Raw genomic sequence first — 9,902 nt, 5'->3', positions numbered from 1 at the left:
TCTGTCTGTCGGTCTGTCTGTCTGATATATCTGTCTGTCTGATCTATCTGTCTGTCTGTCTGTCTGATCTATCTATCTGTCTGATCTATCTGTCTGTCTGTCTGTCTGATCTATCTATCTGTCTGATCTATCTGTCTGTCTGTCTGTCTGATCTATCTATCTGTCTGTCTGTCTGATATATCTGTCTGTCTGATCTATCTATCTGTCTGTCTGATCTATCTATCTGTCTGATCTATCTGTCTGTCTGTCTGATATATCTGTTTGTCTGATCTATCTGTCTGTCTGTCTGTCTGTCTGTCTGATCTATCTATCTATCTGTCTGTCTGTCTGATCTATCTATCTGTCTGTCTGATCTATCTGTCTGATCTATCTGTCTGTCTGTCTGTCTGATCTATCTATCTGTCTGTCTGTCTGATCTATCTGTCTGTCTGATCTATCTATCTGTCTGTCTGTCGGTCTGTCTGTCTGATATATCTGTCTGTCTGATCTATCTGTCTGTCTGATCTATCTGTCTGTCTGATCTATCTGTCTGTCTGTCTGATCTATCTATCTGTCTGTCTGTCTGTCTGTATGTCTGATATATCTGTCTGTCTGATCTATCTATCTTTCTGTCTGATCTATCTGTCTGTCTGATCTATCTGTCTGTCTGTATGTCTGATATATCTGTCTGTCTGATCTATCTATCTTTCTGTCTGATCTATCTGTCTGTCTGATCTATCTGTCTGTCTGTATGTCTGATATATCTGTCTGTCTGATCTATCTATCTGTCCGTCTGTCTGTCTGATCTATCTGTCTATCTATCTATCTATCTGTCTGTCTGTCTGATCTATCTGTCTGATCTATCTGTCTGTCTGTCTGTCTGTCTAACATTACAGTGACATGAAGTTCTTTGAATTTCAGTTCATTTTAATTCTACTTTCTTACATTTAAATGTGAATTGCAACTCTGCATTTAATTCAATGCATTTAATTCAATTCAATGCATTTAATGCATATCTGAGATATGCACACGTTTCAGTAAACAGCTTGGTAAGAAATGGTATAGTGAATGGTTAGATTAAATCTTGTTTCGCGTACAGAATCTGATTAGTGTTGCGTTGCGAGTATTGAAAGTTGACAGATAAGGCGAGTGAACGATCGGCTCTACGCTGATTGTGTTCTGTGTAAGCAGAGAACAGATGCATTGATCCCAGGGTTCGCTGGCTCCACACTGCACTGACTTGTCCACCACACAACAGGGTGGACAAACACACACAGTCTGACACAGAAGAACACACGGCATTTGAGAACCAGCACACACTCACCCTCTCCATGCCTTGGCTCAACTTTCCCAAGCTCTTCCTCTGATCATCCTCACTCATATTTGGGAAGGACAATTTTGTATTTATTTAAGCTTGTGTCTCTCTATTACTATTGGTGATACTTACTATAAGCTTACTGTATCATATGTGACCCTGGAGCACAAAGCCAGTCTTAAGGCGTGGGGTGGTGTATAAATCTCAATTTCAAAAAATTGACCCTTATTACTGGTTTTGTGGTCCAGGGTCACATATTTGATACAGAAAATTCGAAAGCCTCTAAATTATCAGTGTAATCAAAACTTTGCTGAAAAACCTGTTGTACACTATCTACTAGATGCCTTCTGTTGTCTGATTGATAGTTTATACTTTTTTACCAAGTAAAAGTCCTTTTAGTATCATTTTAAAACGTCCCCCTTCAGGTTGTGGTACATGTACTTTTTGCTGTGAAATTCTTACTGATTTTTGTAAAGTAAACGTACTGTAAGAATAACTTTTATACTGTTAGTCATATTTCAAGATGAACACTTACTGGACTGAAACAAATTGAAATGATCCATTCATAATATTTTAGAAAAATCGTGTTAAAAAGTGAAAATATGATACATCAGGCTTTTGAGCAATGTTTATTTGCACGTCTCTCAATTATCATTGTATTATTATGGCATGTATTATTATATGTTTTGCCCCACAATAAAAACAACAGAGCTTTGATGATAAAGCTAAGCATTTAAATATCATCTTACTAAGACAAATTATTGGGAGATAAAGAGTGACAAATGATTTAGTCTGCTATACTTTTACAAAGATCTCATTGATATCATATGAGCCATAAAAGCCAGATGTATCAAATATGATACTTAACAAAAAATTACATATGCATTTTTTAGATTTAAAAAAAATATTGTATCTAAAGGTTCAGAAACATTCTATTATTTTAAACGTCAGGCTTTAACGGGTTAAATTAGCTCTACAACTGAACAAACATCAAACCTTAAGGAGAAAACTGAGCCATATCTAGGACCTAAAATATCATAAAGACTTGTTTTTTGTTTTTTTTCTTTATACCTTTGGCCAATAAACAACCAACTCCCCACCACCCAAAACACCCCAGTAACCACCTATAATTATGAAAAATCTCTAGCATTATTGAGGCAAGTGCAAATTGCAAACTCGGTACTCATCCGTGTGAAAAATGTGAACAATTGTAGCTTTAGCTTGTTACTGGGACAGTTCCCTCAAAGGTACACCTTTGTGCCTTATCTACTCCAAAGGGTGCATATTAGTAACTTAAGGTAATAATTTGCACCCCTAAGGCACTAATATATTTCTTATAAGGGTTAATTAGGTTCAAAGGCGAACCTTTGAGTTTATAAGCCCAATGACAAGATAAAGCTATAGTTTTTGCAGACTTACAAGAGGTTAACCTTGAGAAACCTAGTGAAGTGCTTCTTAACAGGTTGAAAGAAAAACTGAAAAATTAGACATGATTTCTCAACTGATCTTCACAAGATGATACAGAATGTCAACGCCTGCAATTAAATCATGAATGAGGAGAGAACACCTCATAGTCTTGACATAACAGCCGGGCCACTTGACGTAACTGTCCTACACTTCTACAGCGTACACTGTGTCCTTCATAGTACACACTACACACGCAGTGCCAACCCTACACAGATCTTCTGTACATTTTGCAGCAAATATGCTTACAGAGACAATTAAATCCAGCTTATAACTATACAAAATAAATAACTCATCATCAAATGAGCTTAATTGTAGACATTATTCCTGTGAGGGCAAAGTTTATTCTTATTATTACAAGTAAAATCATATCAGGTCATATCTCAGCTCACAAAACACTGTTCTAATAATAATTTTAAAAAAAGTATTTCTCTGAAAGCACTGCTCTGAAGGAGAACAAGGACACAAGGGCAATCAGGTCATTCTACAAAATCTTTCAATTTTTCACATAAATGCTAATTTTCTACCCATATTCCACACATATATTTGAAAACAACAGTTGCTTTTACTAATCATGTCCTGTTTTACTATTTATTATTTTATTCCTGAAAATCATCTTGATATGATTGATGACTGAAGAGTTGTAATTATGACTGAGATGATGTTTTTCCGTTTGCTCCGGAGCATATATTTAGCCGGGCTCTTTCTAATTTTGAAACTGTCACCCACCACTGCGATTACCTAATAACTTTCCCTGAACATTTTGTACAAGATTACTTGTGACTGGATCTGATAGACCAGCTTTTGTCTTTTTCTAGTCATCCCAAATACCTCTCTTTCCATTATCCACCTTGTTCTTATGAAGCACCCTCTTCTCACTACGAAAGTGGCACATTATCACAGCTTCAGCGGGACGAATCCCAAATGCGTCAGTGTGTGCTCCATAATAACTGCTCCCAACAGTAATTACTGAAAGCTGTCATTGCTTCCTATCCAAGATCTCTCAGTTCACCTCTCAACGGAATTCAATTTCTGCCGCTTTAACATTCCAGCACAACGACTTTAATGGGAAATGCGCTCCATCTGCTGTGAGAAGTGATTGATCTTTGTTGTACCTGCAAGTCAGGAACCACAGAGTGACATACTACAGCAGCAACACGCATTAACCTACAGGTTTGTTTTCTGGTGTCGATCTGACATGAATGAAAACTTTACTATTTCAACAAGCATCCAACCTGTGGGTGCACCAGCTTGAGATGACAGTTTTGCAGCGCTGTCCGAACACAGTAAGGCACTTTCAGGATGATTCATAGCCCAAACACACTTAGCCTTTATTTTACACTGCACAAATCCTAAACAAAATTGCCAGTTCTGTCACTAAAAGACCAAATTAACAGTGCGCAACTTCAAAAATCCTGTTTAAAGTGCATCTACGTGTATGTGTGCGCCAGCAACATCCCTGCCAGAAGTGAAGGTGATCAGTTACCTGCTTTGGCAAACCACATCCAGCCCGGACGCCTGACAGCACATTTTCTCCTCCGTGACTCGTCCTGATTTTTTTCTTCTTCTTTTTTTCCTCTGTCCCCCCTCCTTCTTTCTCTCTCTCTCTCTCGTGGCTCTTGTTTGATTCTATTTCAGTGTAGTCCGAACAGCCCACTGTGACAGTGGCATGGTCTCTAGCAGTTTGGCAGAAGGTCACATCATCTTCCGTGAGGGGAGGGTGGGACGGATGGAGGGAGGGGGGGAGGAAAAGAGGAGGTGGCGTGGAGAGATGGAGGGAGAGCAGATGCCAGAGGAGAAATGAGAGGCAGGAGACGGCTGTCCACAAGTGTCCTGGTGCAGACGCGCATAGAGCCCCTTGTCCAGGATGGTCACTGGTTAGGTGGACACATGTGTCTCAACTCTCATTGGACGGGTCCAAATCAGATAAGAGCAATCAGTGCTTTTCATAAATTTGCAGTTTTGTGTCAAATAGAATGTTAGGGTAAAATAGAATTTTGAATTGTCTGTTGTTCCATGTTAAAACAAACAATAGGAAATGGAATTTTCAGTGTATTCCAAGTTCTTTTCAGTCCAACGGACAAATCTCGTTCACCTTGTTTACTTGTTTCCAACATGTTCTTCAAGTGTAGTCCTCATTCCAGTAAAAGACACCATGGATTACTCCAAAAACTGGCAGTTAGAAGGGCACACAGGTGGCACAGGCCGACAGGCAGAGCTTCTCGTTTTAGCAGGCTGTTGATTGCTAGCCAACAGATATTTTAGCCTCTGATTCCCTGGAGTTTGTAATTATTTTCTTGACTTCTGTAGTTGTAAAGCGATGTCCCGTTCACAGGTGCCTCATTTCAGTTTCCCCTGACCCTTGATGTTTTGTTGGAGCTGATGTGTCCGTCTGTGGCTGTGGAGTGCACTTGCGGTTCTCAGATTACTGTAGTTGTAATCCCGGCTCCTTCTGCACTCCATATCAGAGGCAGGACTTGTGAGCCGTAATCATTATGTGGTAAGGATTTATTCTAACTCTCTCTCTCTCTCTAACCCTCCTCCCTCCCTACTCCCTTCCTCTAGACCATCTTCTCTCTCTCTTTTTAAATAACTCTTCTTAAACAGATGGCTTCTATGATTGGGAGGCATTTCTACTCTCATTCTTTGAAGTTCAGACATAATATTGGTAGCAATTTCATACTTTGAGAAAGCAATATTTTCGGCATCGCCACAAATTTTACTTTATAATCTTGTTTGTAACCGTATACTTGTGTGTACAGCATCTAGTTTGGGTTTTACTACCAACAGCTCAAATGCTGTAGCCTAATTGAAGTTTCTCTCTGTGCTAAAGCTCAGGAAGTGGATTTATCTCGCTGACTAACTGTTTTAATGGTGAAAAAGGTGTAATAAACTGTTGAGAGGCAGAAGAGATACTACATGTTTGAATTATGCAAGTGAACACACACACAAGTACAAGCAAACATCATCCATCCATACATTATTCTGGTCCTGGGTGCTGATTGGTTAATTCAGCAATCCTGGCATCCAAATATGCAGAGTTCAACTTGTTGAACTGAATTGCTGAAGCTGGTGCTGTAATACCCTCAAAAGTACATCTTTAGAACTTGTTTACCATTAGAGTGCATATTGGTTCTTTAAATGGAGAGTTCACCAAAAATGAAAATTAATTTACATTCCTTTACATTTATCAGTTACTCACCCACGTGTCATTCAAAACCTGACTTTTTTCTTCTGTGGAACACAAAAAAAGGTATTCTGAAGAACTTTTCAGCTGCTTTTGTCCATATTGTGAAAGTCAGTGTGGTTCAAAACTATTAAACTCCAAAAATGGAGGATAGCATGAAACATCAAAAAATTCCAAACATCAGCTAAAGTCAAATCTCATAGGTTCTTGCATGTCACATGATCAAACATCATGACATTAAAGGTGCAGTATGTAATATTGACAGCGAGCTGTTGAAATGGGTAGTGCAGTCCAAATTCAAAATATTGATGAGTTGATTTATCCATGTTTTGATATGCCTCTGGACACAGAGCTTTCTAGTTAGATGCCGTTTTTTTTTTAGATCAGGTAGAATGTGCGATCTTTGATCCGGTTCGTTTGCTCGTTTTCATGGCTGCATTAAAATGTTTTTTCCACCAACTGGCAACCTGGACTTTCGAAATATTATTGGGTAAACTGTCAGTGGGAGGAATCACACAGACCAAAACAAAAACAGACATTCCGACACCATTCCGGCGGATGACCTAGGACGTCGACGTTGCGTGATTAGTGACGAACGCGGAGAGACAACAGAACAAAACGCCGGTCACGAATTAGAAGTACAAACCGAAGATTTGCAAAGAAAAATGTCGGAGGATTTCGATATAAGCCAAGAGGAGACTGGTTTTCCTTTGATAAAATAAGGAAACTTTGCTTCATTTGCTCCTATTCGGTTGTTAAGTGGTGATTTGCAAAGATTCATTGCATTTCCTTCAGAAACAATAGTAACGTTAATTCACTGCGTCTTCAGTGGCTCAGATATCGGGAGTAAATGATGATTGCTATGTTAATTATTACATCCAACAACAGATCACCTCAATTGCGGTGGTTGTGTACACACACAGCCAACACACATATCAGTTCAAACAATATGTAAAAGTGAATTTTGCATCCGATGACCCCTTTAAGTTATGAGCATGTACAAATTTAGGATGCTATAACCTTCTATGATGCTATATAGGATGCTATGTCTTCTGTCAAAGAGTTTGAACCAATCACAAAACTCTGAAACACACAATTAATCCACACCATTTAGTGGGACGTGGGAGTCAAAAATAAGTGGATATAGTAATGCTAATTGGCCAATGCACATTGTTTGTCATAAAAAGACCCTTTTGTTTTGACTATATCCACACGATATTTATAGGTCTAAAAAGACCTAAAAAAAATTGCATCTGTTGGTGTGGACAGTACAATCTGTTGGTTCATGGGATCCAGGTTTGAGGCCTGGCTCATGTCCTCATCTCATCTCTCTCTCACTACCGTTCCTGACTCTCTCTGCTGTCCTAAAAATACAAGCTAAAAGCCCATAAAAGTAAATCTGGTCATAGAGAATACTAGGATATTTGCTAATCTAAATTTATTTTTACTATTATAGGGTTGTTACAACAGAGTCCTGTCAAAGTCTAATTTTGGACTTAAAAACATTTTGCAAACATTTCCAATAAGATGTTTAGAAAATATAAAAGATACATACATACATACATATATATATATATATATATATATATATATTAGCAGATTTTAAAATATGCACACATGCACTATTTGTATGCCTATTATGTAGAAAATGAAGAAATAAAAGTTGAGCACTTTGCATCAGATATTACCGTTGGTCGTATAACATTTCAGTTGTAAAATAGTTAATATTAAATGTTTCGCGACTTCCATCTTACCTTGTTAAACTTTACTGACTCACTTTATGCTGAAATTCGCGCTCTGGTTCGGTGAACAGTAAACCCCGCCTACTTTAAGGCAGGCCTGCCTAAAATGTAACTTTTAGAACATTTTTGGCAGGCAATTAGGCCATTTCTAATCATTGTCCCCCTTAAACGTCTATGATGGTTACGTTACGACCCTGCAATGCTTAGAAACCACCCAATATTGTAATGGCCAAAAACTTTTATGTTTTCTTCAGAAAAGATTAAATGTATTTTAATAAAGCTGTTTTCTTATTATAAGAATGTAATGGCCTGGAGAAGGACATCCTTTAGCAGTAGCTGCGGTCGGACGTCAGCGCTGATTGTGGCTGTTAGCACGTCAGCAGTACCTGCTGGCGAGGACTTGGAGATTAGCTTGAACGTTTGCAGAGCAACGGCAGAAGGGACACAGGAAGACTCACAGGTGGCCGCTGGGCGGAGGAGGACACACATGTCAGGATGAGAGAAAGAGAGAGAGGCAGAGATGGGCATATGCTCTCTCCACGACTTGGCTGAGGCGTTTCACACGCTAGAACGCCGAACGGCCAACAGGAACAACAGGAGAGAGATATAAGAGGCAGACAAGTAAAGAGGCAGCGCTGGCACGTGCGTTTGAAATCCTGACACGTAAAGAAGGGGTCCTTTCTCGTCATGTGGAAAAGTTGGTATTATTAGTCAGGGGATTGATGGAAAACGGGAAAAGGAAGGGGAAAAGGCCCAACTTGTCATGGACCAGATCTTAGGGGAGACGTCCAAATATAGCCAGACGTCTCGGAGTATTGAACAACAGCAGCTCAGCTTACGTCCTCAAACCTGCCCGTCCCTCTTTCCAATGCCCTCTTGCTCTCTATTCTGCAACTTATCTTTGTTTTCCCTCATCACAGGACTAGAGTAAAGTGTTTTGCCTCACCATTTGACATAAGTTGAGCTGCATCAACAGTACCACTTTTCGTCCAGGTTAACAGGTGCATATAAAAATGTAAACAGATTTTTTTTAAAAAGGACTGAATAAAAGTGACCAGTGTTTAATTTAGGAAGCAAGAAGCACATCAGAAGTGCAGTAGTATCTTCAAAGACTATAGAATACCCAAGACATGTCACTCGTATAGTTTTGAATGGGGAAAAAATGCAACGGTCAATATGGTCGCTTTATTGAATGAAGCCCCGCCTTCTGAGCAAAAGAGCCAATTCCTAATCGGTAAAGACAGCGCATCACTGCAGCTGCCGTTAGAACAAAGCCACTAGAAGGCAAGCCTGCAACCATTAGCTGAAAAAGCATAACGGCTAAAGCTAACGCTTCCGGTCTGGCAGTACGTGGGAAAGGAGACCAGAGGCCGTTTTTTTTTAATGGATGTCAATGGAGGATTGGCTTCACTACGCTGAATAAACAACTTTTTAGAGGAAATGGCTTATTTAATGAATCGACAGCCTATCTGCTAATCTTCAACATGTTTTACACTAAACAATACTTTTGGATTGTTTTTGATTGAGTGACATGACTTGCCTTAATAAAGGAACTTTGGTGGCATTGATATCACAGAAGTATCATTGATATACTGTTAAGTCAAGCCAATATTTATTCAGACACCTTAAACATTGCCGGTCTGGCAGTACGTGGTAAACGTTTTTTTTTTTAATGGATGTCAATGGAGGAGTGGCTTCACTACGTAGAATAAACAGCTTTTTAGAGGAAACGACTTATTTAATGAATCGACAGCCTATCTGCTAATCTTCAACATGTTTTACACTAAACAATACTTTTGGATTGTTTTTGATTGAGTGACATGACTTGCCTTAATAAAGGAACTTTGGTGGCATTGATATCACAGAAGTATCATTGATATACTGTTAAGTCAAGCCAATATTTATTCAGACACCTTAAACATTTCTCACATTATCAGTTCATTCACTATAGTTTAGAAAATGGCTGGTGTTAATTTTGACAGCAAATTTTGATTTAGTTTTAGTCATAGTTCATTACGTTTATTACGTATTATAGTTCATTCTTTATTACAACTTGTTTACCATATTCTTCATTCTTTCAAGCAGACATATTTATTTCTATAAATAAATTTAGATTAATCTTTAGGGCTACTAAAGTTTTTCAGTCAAGAGCAGTGCGTGATTTTCTGTCTTTCTTTTGTTGCTTGATTAACATCAATGACTTGGACAATAACTA

General features: G+C 38.7%; 1 protein-coding gene across 1 annotated transcript in view; it reads right to left on the bottom strand.

The window, feature by feature from the left end:
• The window catches only part of grin2ca (glutamate receptor, ionotropic, N-methyl D-aspartate 2Ca), a 67,439-nt gene extending 62,176 nt beyond the window's left edge, over positions 1-5,263 (bottom strand). Inside the window, exon 1 of the mRNA XM_016447365.1 lies at positions 4,245-5,263. The gene's annotated coding sequence lies outside the window, so the exon portion shown is untranslated. The remainder of the gene's footprint in view (positions 1-4,244) is intronic.
• Between the last annotated feature and the right edge of the window lie 4,639 nt (positions 5,264-9,902).

The sequence above is a fragment of the Sinocyclocheilus anshuiensis genome, unplaced genomic scaffold (genome assembly GCF_001515605.1).
Source record: "Sinocyclocheilus anshuiensis isolate Anshui unplaced genomic scaffold, SAMN03320099.WGS_v1.1 scaffold828, whole genome shotgun sequence".
Taxonomy (NCBI): Eukaryota; Metazoa; Chordata; class Actinopteri; order Cypriniformes; family Cyprinidae; genus Sinocyclocheilus; species Sinocyclocheilus anshuiensis.
This window is presented reverse-complemented; position numbering and strand designations above follow the sequence as displayed.